At 42.6% G+C, this 14,141-nt stretch overlaps 1 non-coding gene across 1 annotated transcript; it reads left to right on the forward strand.

The window, feature by feature from the left end:
* The first annotated feature begins 766 nt into the window (after positions 1-766).
* On the forward strand, positions 767-839 carry TRNAE-UUC (transfer RNA glutamic acid (anticodon UUC)). Its single transcript has one exon. It is a non-coding gene; the product is annotated as a tRNA-Glu (tRNA).
* Positions 840-14,141: the final 13,302 nt, after the last annotated feature.

Genomic DNA, 14,141 nt, shown 5'->3' on the forward strand with positions numbered 1-14,141 from the left:
GTATTTTGGTACTCCTAGACTCCTAGTTAATCAAACAACATATAATATGAATTTAGTGCTACAAAAGCTCATTATCATCTTTACCCAATACTTGATACACTTTTTACTCAATACCAAGTCTCACCTAGCTTATTCTAAAACAATTAAAGTTTTATATTTTCACGCATATGCAAAAAAAAATATTTTGTAAGTGGTGTATATATAAGAGGCAAAAGATCAAAGGACTACTTACTATCTGTGATTACTGTCTTCAACGAAACATAAATCTTCAACATCACTGAACCTATAATTTATGTGTTTTAACCAAAACTTTTGGTCCAAAGCAGCATCTTGTGACAAAACGGATACAACACAATATTTGCAGTCAAATATCGGTGCAAAAACGTAAAATAAAAGGAATTGTGTTTTATTTACTCAAGGGGTGTTTGTGATTGTTTTTTTTTTTTTTTGAAAATAAAGAGTATTAATAGTCGGATCATAATAGAATATTTTAATATCCCTTTAAAATTTCCACGTGTAACAGTCTAAGATATCAAATTACAAATAAACGTGTATATTTGTCTTGACACATTACATACACCTCAATCACCATTATTGGTCTTACATTGTTTAAGGATGTTCCACAAACACCATCTTGTGAATTACAGAAATGGGATAGAAGAGATTGAGATGTAGTTATATTGACTTAGGTTGAAAGTGTGTACGGAAAAAGATCAGGATCAACAGACTACTAAACTGTAATACCCAATGAATAGTACTCATATGAGCCGTTCTAGCTCAGTTGGTAGAGCGCGTGGCTTTCAACCACGTGGTCGTGGGTTTGAGTCCCACGGATGGCGAACCTTTGATCTTTTAACTAAAATCAAAACCAGATTGAGCATTTATTGGTTCTGCATATTCCATGAAATGTAAAGTCAATCAAATTTATGCAGTTTAGCGTTTCATTTATAGAGTTGAGAGTGTGTGTTGTTAGGATCTCGATTATGCAAAACACACACAATGGGTAGATTGGATGAAAGTGACAAATAGGTTGTTGACTCGGGTTGCGCCACAATTTTGATCTATTTCATTGCGACATCGAAACGTCACGAGAATTGCCTGTTACCATTTGGTGATTCTATACCCGCTAAGGGAAAAGGTTCATGTGCCTTGCCAAATGGAACTAAAATTCGGGCCGTGTTATATGTCCCCGAATTTACAATGTAATATGTTTATCCGTCAGTCGTTTAACCCAAGACCTTCATTGTGCCGTAACATTATTTTTCCAGATTTCTTTATTATGCAAGACTTGAATTCGAAGAAATTGATTTGGGGTGGGGGGGGGGGTAGACAGCGTCAAGGTCTATACCAAATGAGGATGGTGCGAAGCGAGAAGATGGCTATGGCAGTTGCAAATAATGTTTGGCATCAATGTTTGAGGCATGCTTCACACAGTAACCTTTCACATCTTGAGTTCGTTCCTTTAAAGACAATTAATGATGTTTGTGATTCGTGTACGAAGGCAAAATTTACTAGATTACCCGTTATTACTAGTTTTATTTAACCGAAGGAATGTTTTGAGCTTTTGCATTGTGACATATGGGGGAGATACCGCACACCCTCCTAACTAGAGATTGTTGGCTCAATTGTTGTTTGTCTTAGGTGTAAAGCCCAGCCTAAGAGTTATTAGGGTTTTATATATTTGTTAATGTCCTGACTAGCAAGTTAGGTTAGTCTATATAAGCCGAGTTATGGTTAGACATTAGAATAAGTGAAGTTGGTGCAACCGGGTTAGGGTTCATCAAGAGTCAAACCGAGTTAGGGTTTGAGAGTTTGTAATCAGTTTTTTGAGTTAGATTTTCTGATTAATATAGAGAGAGTTATTCGTTTAATTCGTGTTGATTATCGATCTGGGACTTGAGAGAAGGGAAAAAAAGCACGTAAGGATCTATATCCAGGTTTTGAACATACACCCGCTCTAAACCCGTTTTAGCCATACCCGACTGTATTGAGTGTTCAGTACCCGGTACTCAGGTAACTGCGTCTTGCATCTAATGATGCATGAATACCAGCGTGAGATCTGATGGCAATTCAAATTGGTAAACAAGAACAATGACAAAGATTTGTGATCTCGTAGTGTGTGTAAACAACGAAATAAGAACTAACACAAATGGTATTACGATAGTTGGTGAATTGTTTTACAATGTACGTACAATACATACTTGTAGGAATTGACGGGTTCTTGAAGATCATAACCATTGCAATAAACTGTTGCAACTGTTAAGATATCTTTTGTTAGTTAACCGCCAACATCCTTAATAAATTATAAGCCTAAAGTCTAATAATGTCAAACTAGGTTATTGACCCGTGTACGACACGTGTGGAAATATAGAAATCGTCTAAAAACACATATAATTTTAAATGACAAGATAATTTGTAGTATATATTTTTTAGGATGACAACATAATATTTATCAAGTACGTAATTTAAATACACAAATAAATATAATGTAAAATCATATAAACATGAAAAAATCTATTAAAACATATATATTTCACAAATAAATGTTTTAATAAATACTACAAACACATAATATAGAACTTAAGGAGGACTTAACATAAGAAATTATATTGTCAAAAAGATAACTAAAACTTATCATGTTGGTCGTCCTTACAAAGCATCATGCCAAAAAATACGTAAACAATATATAAAAATTATAATGTAATTGGATTTAGACGAATTAGCTAAGTATTTAAAATGAACCCAAAAAATATTATCAATTGTACCGAGAAAAGTAAACAAATGTGTTAATATCTGTAGAAATTAATATATTTTTAAAAATTCATAACTTCAATAGGAATATCTAAACATTATACTTTAAAATTTTAATAGTCAGTAAACTAATGCGGTATTTTATTTTTTATTTTTAAATTTTAATATAATTAACACTTTTTATATTTTTTAAATTTAAATACATATATTGTGAATTCTGACCCCCACATCTTATCCTCCATTTCTTTCTTGACGCACAAAAAAACCGGTGAGACTCGATTTGAAGATTTAGTGACCCAATTTAAGGAAAAATTATATGAGTGACTTAATTGGAACACTTTTGAAACATTGGTTACTATTCTATGAGATATTCCCTTTATTATTTAGTACAAGCTAACAAAAACAACCAAAGTTGAATTTCGGCATTAAATTTTAAAATGCGTTTAAAATACGTTGTCATTTAGCACTGAAAAGGATGGTTACAACATATCTCATTATGTTAGTTTACTTATTTTTGACAAATTATGTTTGTTACATTTTGTATAGTTGATAGTACATAAAAATCAATTGTTATTTGACAATACATACATACATATATATATATATATATATATATATATATATATATATTAAAAACCATTGTTTTCTACACTCACAAATTTACTATTTATATCAATTTTCAAATCTTCCTACATAATGTACAACTAACAATTGCACGAGTATTATATATGCATTTAAAAGGTAAAGACTAAAGTTTTTTTTTCTTATAATTTTATAACCAGTTTTATTACAAACTTTGGTTTATTAGACGTTTGGCATAAAGGTTTTTACACTTATATTTTCTTGACCCCTCAACTTAGTTTCATATATTTACTTTTTGGCCCATCAACGTTGTTGATGAAACTTTTGCCACAAAACTTTTACCATAATAATCAAACCAATATCAACTGACTTCTCGTCGTGTGCCCGTCGTAAAACGTGATAGCCTTCGAACATGTAATGCATTTAACCCACACTGTCGCAGCGCGCGGTGTAGAAATACTTGTTCACGTTTATAATATATTGTATCCTTTGATGTAAGCTTTAACTTGAAGCTAATAACTTAAAAAATGAATTTAAATATATGTTACTGTATTAAAGCGTTATAAATAATTTGTTACCGTTCAATGCTACTCGGTGGTTCTCTTGGTGTTGACACTACACTTTTATATAAAAAAAACATTATTATATAACATTTGAAGGGTAAATAAAGAATATTAAAATGACTAACCGTTTGAATTACTCCTTTTATTGGTCGTAATCAACACCATAAATGTTGACAGAAAAAAACGTATATAGCGTGCTATTTAGTTTTGATGTTTAAAAGATTGGGTTTTGCAATTTGAAAAGGGGTAGCGGCGCAGTTTGTTGTCCGCTTGCCTTTTGCTTCGATATGATAAAAAAAACTTTTAATTATGAAGGATTTTAATACACAAAACGTAACAATTAGAAAAACGGGACAACAGTGAGTATTAAATTAAGTCACAATTGTGGTTTTTTTATTGGATGTTCATAATATAATTGTAAAAACATGGAAGTTATAAACATACCCGGAAAACATAAATAGCATACCTTAGTCTACTTGACATGAAGAATAACGGTTAACTTCAAACAGCATAAAGTATTATAAAATTATTAATGTAAAAGTGTCAACCCACCAACATTATGTGTTGAATATATACGACCAAAATGTGTAGAGTTAAATAGCATTCAACTTTACATATGTAAATTAGGAGTTATTATTTTATTTAATATCATAATCATTAGCATTAATATATGAATTGAATTGTTACTTTTGAATAATATTAATTATTTTTGAATTATTTAATTACCAAAAAAACTTGAGAAGCCTTAGTATGTATGTAAACTATAGTAATGAACCAATAGGAATTAGCCCAAATGAAATTTTTTTAATAGAATATATAGATATAGATACATACCAAAAATTATCCTAGTTGTACTTCACCAACGACATAATATTATATTTCTCTTGTAATTCTTATCCTAGTAGTACTTCTACCAAAAATTAATGAATAGCAGTATATGATTAACTTTAATCCTAATTGTTTTCATTATTCTGTGCTGATATGTGAAGAGGTATGTACCCGCCTCAACACCGAGCAAGGCGGGTCAACCCACAAGATAAACACATTATGAAGGCACAAAGCCAAAACCTATGCGCATGGCGCATACAAAACATGCTCAGGCATCATATGCCCAGGCACACATATGCTCGCGCATCACATATGCGCGCGGCGCATATCACATGCTCGTGCATATCACATCTGCCCAGGCACACATATGCTCGCGCATCACATATGCGCGCGGCGCACCAGCGCGCGGCGCATATCACATGCTCGTGCATATCACATCTGCGCGTGAGAATAAAGAGAAGACCTCGCGCATCCTCAGGATTGGCGCATATCACACATGCACATAATCGACCTCGTCCTTATCCAAATCAGGATTAGGGCAACCTTGATTGTGCACGTCAGACAACCTTCCAGAAGGCATCTTTTTAAGGAGTAAGAATATGCTGATGTTGACTGCTGCCAAATGAAAGGTCGACAACTCAGCATGACACATGTGCTACCACGTGATTACAACCAACGAGAAAGCGCCAGGTGTCCCAGAGGACACGTGGCGCAGTGCGATTGGAGGAGGCCAACGAGGTTGAGCCCAACCAGTGGAAACCCTAGCACTATAAATACAGCATCAACTCCACTTTGATGGACACATTCATACTCAATCATTGACAGTTACAGGCAGTGATATCACATTCAATCATATTGAATTACATTCACTCACAGTCAGTTACATACAAACACACAGTCGCACAAACATACAGTATTCAGCTATTAAGCAATACTCTCCAAATTCCCTTACTCACACATTATTGTCTTCTCCTACACATACTTATTCTCACGCCGGAGGGTTACCCCAAAGAGGACCCCTCTGTCCCTTTCTGAGGGGTAAGTTAACGGCGTTGTTCATTTTGTAGGTGGAAGAACACAGATCCAGAAGAACCATCGGTGAAATAGTACAATCAAAACCCGAGGAAAGTAGATCTGCTACCAGCGAGTAGATCCACGTTTCTTCATTGGCGCCATCCACTGTTACAAACGGCAATCAGATCTCATCAGATCTACATAAAAAAAAAAATCAATCACCATGGTTTCTGGCTTTCGTAACGCTGATCAAGCTCTGGAGGATATTGAACGTGAGGGTGTCAATGAGGGACAACAGTTTCTGAGGGTGCTGCGTGATTCTACGCGCACCACCAGTAACCGTCCCTTCATCACAACCCCTCACGGCCAGACTGAAACTCCCCCAGACGATCTCACGTTACAAAATCTTGCCGGCGCGAAACTGAAAGGACCAATGGGTCCAGAAGAAGAAACAAATGATCCGAATGAATGGCTCATAAACGAGCAGCGGCGTTTAATGGAAAAGTACAATGAAATGGTCAAACAGAAAAAGCTGGCCGACCAAACACAAAGGCAAGCGTTTGATAAGCAGACTACAAAAAGGCCGCGCGCGCCGGAAGAAGGACATTCTGTTCACACTGCACACACTGAGTTCAGTGATGAAGAAGTGCATAGCATGAGGAAGACGCGAGATACTCATGTAGGAGGCTCACAACTCCGCGCGCCTGTGAACATGGCGCCTGGAGCCAGAGCAGATCTGGATCTGCACATGCCGTACAGCCCGCCAGTGAGGGGGCAAGTGGACGTAACCACGCCGTACAGGCCGGCCATCTTAGTGAAGCACTCAAAATTTACTGAGCGCATCGCTAAGGCCCCAATCCAGCACAAGACCAAGATGCCAAGTGGTCTGGGCAAATATGATGGTACAACAGATCCAGATGACTTTTTGCAAGGTTTCTATAACACGGGAAACCTAGAGAGCTGGACGATGCCAACATGGTGTCACATGTTTGCCCGCTGCCTTACGGGCGCGGCGCGGGTCTGGTTCGAGAGCTTGCCGACTGGGCAAATTGATGGGTTCGAGGAACTATTGGAAAAGTTCCAAGCCCACTTCGTACAGCAGCGCAGACACACGCGCGATCCTGATGACATCATGCACTGCGTGCGCAGGAATGATGAAACGATTGAGGACTACATCACTCGTTTCAATCAGGAGTCTCTGGCAATCGGGGGTATAACTGAGCAACTCCTGCGCGTGGCTTTTATACAAGGCGCGCGCAGTGATCAACTCCGCCGAGCTCTCGTAAGCAGAGATGGTATGCCCACCACTTGGGCAAAACTAATGGAAGCATCGCGAGTCTTCGCGAGAAATGAAAAGCAGATTGCCCAAGATAGGGCAAGAGAAAGAGCGCATCAGGCTGAATCACCGCGCAGCAAAGAGAAGAAGGCCAAACAGAACTCTGTATGGTCCAGGTTGCAACCAACAAGTTTTTCTTCCGCAGAAAAGCAAACGCAACCAAGCTCACCCCAGCCCCAAAAAGATGTTCGCAATCGCGGGGAGGGTGACAAGAGGGAGGGCGGCAGAGATCCTAGCAGACCTCTGCCAAGAATATGGACTTCCATCACTAAAACACCTTCACAGGTGTTAAGTACTGAGAATGTCCAATTCAAGCCCCCCAAGCAACTACACTACAAGGGACCGCAAAACAGTGGCAAATATTGTGAATTTCACAGGTCCCCGGGCCACAACACCGACGCATGCCATCATTTAAAGGATGCGATCGAGAAGGATGTAAAATCAGGCAGGCTGGCTCACTTGGTGAAAAACCCAAGAATAGAGGATGAGCAACCGGAAGGAGCCTCTGCCAGCAAGAAATACAAAAGAATCTGTGTGGCTGAGGGGGGACGACAAGGGCAGACGTCAAAAAAGAGAAGCGCGCAAATCCACGGAGATTGGCGCGAGCAGCAAGTTATCTTCCCAAGAATCAGGGGAGGCCCTTCAATCAGCAGCCCTCTCGTCATCACCACACACATTGCTCATTACGAAGTGTCAAAGGTCCTGGTGGACACTGGAAGCGAATCTGACATTATGTATGAGCAATGTTTCAGAAAGTTAGACCCGGCAGACCAAGCGCGGCTCGAGATGGTGAACGCACCAATTTGTGGTGTTTCAAATGAAATCATCCATCCCCTAGGTCAAATTCAGTTTGAACTAACTATGGGGGATGATGAGCACAAGCGAGCCGAAGTTGTCAACTTCTTGGTCTTGCCCACCACGTCATGCCACAATATGATCCTGGGTAGGGGAACGATTGCCCAATTTAATGCTGTACCGTCGCCAGCGCACGGCGCATTGGGGTTCCCTACACCAACAGGTGTAACATTTGTTTATCGCGATCATTTGTGCGCAGTGACAAGTACGCCGCGGGAAGGGAGAATGAAACTTCCAATGGCGGATAATGCGCCAGAGAAGTGGATTTTAAACCCAAAATTCCCAGAGCAAACGGTCACAATTGGCGCTACCATTTCAGACGAAACGAGATTGAGAATGAAAAGGTTGCTCGCAAAATACACGTCGGTCTTCGCGTGGCAACACTCCGATATGACTGGGGTCCCGCGAGACTTGGCGCAACATTCTCTTAACACGTTCAAGTCGGTGGAGCCAATTGCTCAGAAAAAGAGAATCATGGGGGATGAAATGGCGAAGGCCATGAATGAGCAAGTTGAGGACCTATTGCGCGCAAACATCATCCGCCCGATCCGATACCAGACGTGGGTAGCCAATCCTGTGATGGTAAAGAAAAGCAACGGGTCATGGAGGATGTGTATTGACTTCAAGGACCTCAACAAAGCATGTCCGAAAGACTGTTACCCCCTCCCAAACATCGACGCAAAGGTGGACTCCGTGGCGCCATTCAAGCTCAAATGTTTCCTGGATGCCTACAAAGGCTATCACCAGATTCAAATGGCACCACAAGACGAAGACAAGACGGCCTTCAGAACCGACAAGGGTGTTTTTTGTTACACAAAAATGCCCTTTGGTTTAAAGAATGCGGGCGCCACTTATCAGAGACTTATGGATTCGGTTTTCAGTGAACAAATCGGAAGAAATCTAGAAGTCTACGTTGATGATTTGGTTATCAAGAGCAGGGAGGAGAGACAAATGCTCAAAGACATCGAGGAAACTCTTCAGCGCTTAACGGAAGTTAACATGAAGCTCAACCCGAGCAAATGTACTTTCGGCGCGGAAGAGGGGAAATTTCTTGGTGTAATGGTCACTAAGGATGGTTTCAAGGTGAACCCTGAAAAGGTGGAAGCCATCCTTGACATGCCTTCACCATCCACCATGAAAGAGGTTCAGAAGCTGAATGGTAGGTTGGTGTCAATCAACAGGTTCCTAGCGAACCACGCCAGCAAATCTACACCATTCGTTAACACTTTGAGGAACTGCTTGAAGAAGAGCCAATTCAAGTGGACGCCTGAGGCTGAGCAAGCTTTCAGTGAGATAAAAGAATGTCTCATAAAGCTGCCCGCGCTCACAGCTCCACTTCCTGGCGAAACCCTTACATTGTACTTGTCAGCTGGAGACCGCGCCATCGGCGTAGTATTATTGGTGGATCGCAAGGGGATCCAAACGCCAATATACTATGTGAGTCGGGTGCTGACAGACCCTGAGACGCGCTATTCCATCATGGAAAAGTTAGTTTTGTCACTAACACACGCGTCGCGCAAGCTTCATAGATACTTCAATGGTCATCCTATTGAAGTTCTGACAGGTTACAACATCCAGCAAGTCTTGTGACGCCCCGCGCTCTCCGGAAGGCTGACAAAGTGGGCGCTGGAATTAGGTGAACACACGATCACCTATAAGCCCCGTCCAGCAATAAAGGGTCAAGTTTTAGCGGATTTCATCACGGAAATCCCAGAGGGAAAGATTGAAGAAGCTCAGCGCGAGGTAGACCCTCCGCGAGCAAATGATGAAGAAGATGTTTGGAGGCTATTCACTGATGGAGCCTCCAACAGCGAAGGGTCAGGCGCAGGCCTCAAACTGGTGGACCCTGATAATCATGAATATACTTATGCTATTAGGTTGGACTTCAAGAGTACCAACAATGAGGCTGAGTATGAAGCCCTGCTGGCTGGTCTGCGCATTGCGCGCAAGTTTGGAGTTAAAAGGCTAGAGGCCATGTTGATTCTTACTTGGTAGCTGCACAGGTCAATGGCCTTTATGATGCCAAGGAGAACACCATGCCTCTATATCTAGAGCAGGCAAAAAAGCTCGTTGAGCAGTTTGACTTCATCAAAATCATACACATCTCGCGCAGCGAAAACAAGTCCGCTGACGCGTTGAGTAAGATGGCATCAACTAATTTTGATCACTTTGGCAAAGATGTCAGGGTGGAAGTGATGAGCAACCCGTCAGTGCAAACGCAATCTGTCCTTGTAATTCATACAACCCCTTCATCCTGGATAACTCCAATAATGGAATTCCTGAAGGAGGGGAAGTTACCGGACGATCGCGCACAGGCGAGAAAGATAAGACACAAGGCGCAGAACTATGAACTACTTGATGGTACATTATATCGACGCTCTTATCTTGGACCGCTCATGAAATGCCTGGATGCTGAAGAAGCAAGCTACGTGATTAGGGAGATTCACGAAGGAATCTGCGGAATACACGCTGGCCCGCGCATGGTGGTTGCCAAGGCAATGAGCTCAGGCTACTATTGGCCAGGCATGTACTTGGATGCGCTAAAAGAAATACAAAAATGCAAGGCATGTCAGAGCTACGCGCCAAACACCATGCGGCCAAAGAACAACTTGATTCCAGTGACCTCCGCATGGCCTTTCCACAAATGGGCCATTGATATTGTGGGGCCCCTGCCGCAAGCGCAAGGGCGAGTGAAATTTTTGGTAGTGGCGGTAGACTATTTCACTAAATGGGTTGAGGCCAAGCCACTAGCAAAAATCACAGCTGAGGCGATGAAGCAATTTATCTGGAGCCACATCATTTGCCGTTTTGGCCTTCCTATGGAAATTGTGAGCGACAATGGCAAACAATTCACTGACAGGAAGATATCCAGCTGGCTCAAAGAATTGCACATCAACCAAATCTTCACTTCGGTCTACCACCCTCAGGGGAATGGCCAAGTGGAGCGCGCGAATCAAAGTTTGTTAAATGGGCTGAAGAAAAGGTTGGAGGGAGAATCTCATTCTTGGGTCGAAGAGTTACCTAATGTCCTGTGGGCGCATAGGACATTAAGCAAAACTAGCAATGGCGAATCCCCGTTCAGCCTAACCTATGGGACAGAGGCTATGATCCCAGCAGAAATTGGATGCCCATCCCATAGGGTACTCATGATGAGCAAGACTGATAACGAGCGCGAAAGAAGATTGGACCTTAACTTGCTTGAAGGGCGCAGAGAAGCGGCTATCATCAATGAAGCCAAATACAAGAAAAAGCTGGAAAAATATTATAATCAGCGCGTTAAAGAGTGCCACTTCAAGAAAAATGATTTTGTCCTTCGAAACAATGAAGCTAGCCGCGCAATACCCCCAGGAAAAATGTCCCTCAATTGGGAAGGACCTTATCAAATCTCAGAAGAATTGGGGAAAGGCGCGTACACTTTAAAAGATTTGAATGGAAAAAAGATACTGCGCGTGTGGAACGCAGCACAGCTTAGAAAATGCTTCATGTAAAAATTCAAATATGTAATCAAGGCTTTTAAGCCATCATGAATGATGATTCGCGCTATCTTTCAATATTTGTTCTATTACCTTTGCATACATGTTTCACACTTCCTTTATTAATTTGGAGCAATATGACAACACTATATTGACTTCAAAACAAAATAAAACGAAGTAAAACATACATGCGCGAGCCTTAGCTCAAATGCGTTAACGAGTCTTAACTCTAAAAAGTCAGGGCCTTAGCCCAAACCTACGAGCCTTAGCTCAAACACGTTAACGAGTCTTAACTCTAAAAACGTCAGGGCCTTAGCCCAAAACAAAGAGCCTTAGCTCAAAACACTCACAAACATCCATCTTACATCCCGCGCAGCCTGATCATAAAAATCCCTAAACACAACTAAGGCAAAGTACATGCCAAATCATAGTTGTTAAGGTCTCAGGTCGAGGTCGCGCGTGGAATAAAAGTGGATATCTGAGTAACACATGCTGACATGTAATGGCTAAAACTCATATAAAAAACGCGCGACAACGACGCGCAAAAAAGGAGTAGTGAAAAGTCATTGCGCATGTCAGCATAAACAAGATACTGCGAAACCACTTACAAAATAGGACTATGGTTAAGTAAATAATTTCCTTACAACCTTGTTCTTATTTTAACGTGCAAGCATATCTTATATCTATACAAGCAAACATGAAGAGATGAATGGAAATGCACAAGATGTGAAAAAGGGAAAACAAATTTCATTCCATAGCATTGAAATTTACAAGTGTGATGAGTTACAAATTACACGTATAACAAAAAACAAAAAAAAAATTAGAAAGATGAAGGGCTTCTCAAGTCTCCACGTCGACGTCAGCCACTTCATCACCCTCATCATCTCCCGCAGCATCTGGCGCGGCCCGCTCCTCATCTCCGAACTGACCATAGTCAAGTTCTTCCTCCTCAATGGAGTCTTCTATCACGACGGTGTCAGGAGCAGATTCTTTCGCCGCGCCAGAGCCGCTGGCAGGGGCAACATCCCCCGCGCCACCATCATCGCCACCCAGCCCCCTCGCATTCATCGAGCAACTTCTTTAGCGCGCCGAGGTCGGGCTGGTCAGCAAGCGCAGCTATCTGCAAATCATTAGAAAAGGATTGAGTACAAAAAACTTGGAAAATTAATCAAGAAAAATTCATTAAGGTCAAGGTACCTCCACAAGGATGGGGATGGGAGTATTCATATACTTCTCCCCCACCGCGGCCATGTCCGCGCAGGCCGCGTCGCTCTTGTAAGGGTACTCGGATGGGTTCTTCTTCAACATCCCATATTCATACCCATCCGTAAACCCTTCAGCTCGACCCACAAGGCGCGCGGCAGCATTGCAGTCCATCACAAGGGCCTGAAACTCGGCAGAATATTTCATCGCCAAAGCGCAACGAGTCATGCCCTGTGACACCAGCCATTGGCGATCCTGCGCGAGGCCAGCAACAGACGTCTCGAGGGCAGGAACCTGGGAGTTTAATAACTCAACAGTTTCCTTGGTCTTTTTTAGCTCCTCTTTATCAGACGCTGCTGCCAGCCAAAATTTTTTCTTTCTCCGCCTGCGCAGCATCAAGTGCTTCCTGGCTAGACGCTGCCGTCGCCAAGGCCTCATCCCTATCGGCCTGCGCGGCCGCCAACTCCTTCTTCAGGCGCGCAACCTCGCTCTCCAGTGATGATTTCTCAGTGATACTCTGGACGATAGCTTGGTCACGCGCCTCCGCCTGCTGTTCCAAGACACGCACTCTCCGCGCGTACTTGGCAACTTCGGCCTCCGCCACCTGCTGCTTCTCCCGCGCAGCTTGGAGCTCATGCCCGCGCTTAATAAAGGCGGTGTTGGCACTTGCTCGGTTTTCGCTGAGCTCCGCCTGGAGTTTCTCAGCTCGTGCGCGAGCATCAGAAAGGTTCCAGGCAGCCACCTTAGCCTCTTGCTGGGCTGCCACAAGAGCATCGCGTACTTTAATATAATCACGATGAAGCTCTTGGGAGGCAGCAAAGAAAGCTGACCCAGCGAAAATGTGATCGTTGAGCAAGTCAGCGCGGGTGCGCTCCTCCTGATACCTCCTTTCAGTAGGAGGCACGGCATGAGCCCAGAAGTCCTCGCATACGCCCATGGATTGGAAGGAACTGTCTTCATTAATATTCCATCTCGGGCGGTAAACTGGTCACCTTCCTGCAAAACACAAGAAATGTTCTAAGTCATAAAACATACTTATATGGAGGTACGCGCAGCGGAGCAACAAATTAAAACATACCTGCGGGGATGAAGCAGAAAAGTCAGCGCCAGCCCCACCAGAAGTCTGCGCTGCGAAGTCTTGTGGCATCGCAGGGCTGGCGCGGTCTCCCAAGGAGTCTTCAGCTTGAGCCCCCTCATCCTCCTCATCTTCTTCAATAGGCCTCTTCTCCTGCGACCTGGAGGGCTCCAAACCAGCCTCGCGGAGAGGGCTGCGCGTAGGAGGAGGCGAGGGAGGTCTCGACGCCGCCAGTTCGGCGCGCAATACGGCTTCCTGCTCCTTTGTAATCCCAATAAGGGAGACTCAGCACTAGCAGGAGCAGGACCAGAACCAGCGGCGCCGGCAACGGCGCCAGGAGTGTCACCAGCAGCTTGTACGCCAGCTACAACTCCTATGAACAAATCAACAACAAAAAAGGGTTTATGATTTGATCAAAACAAAAAATTCAGAAGACAATGGCGCAAAACATACCTTCGCGC

Source organism: Bidens hawaiensis, unplaced genomic scaffold, assembly GCF_021521415.1.
Source record: "Bidens hawaiensis isolate Kalapana, Puna unplaced genomic scaffold, B.hawaiensis_p1.1 tig00019793_1, whole genome shotgun sequence".
NCBI lineage: Eukaryota > Viridiplantae > Streptophyta > Magnoliopsida > Asterales > Asteraceae > Bidens > Bidens hawaiensis.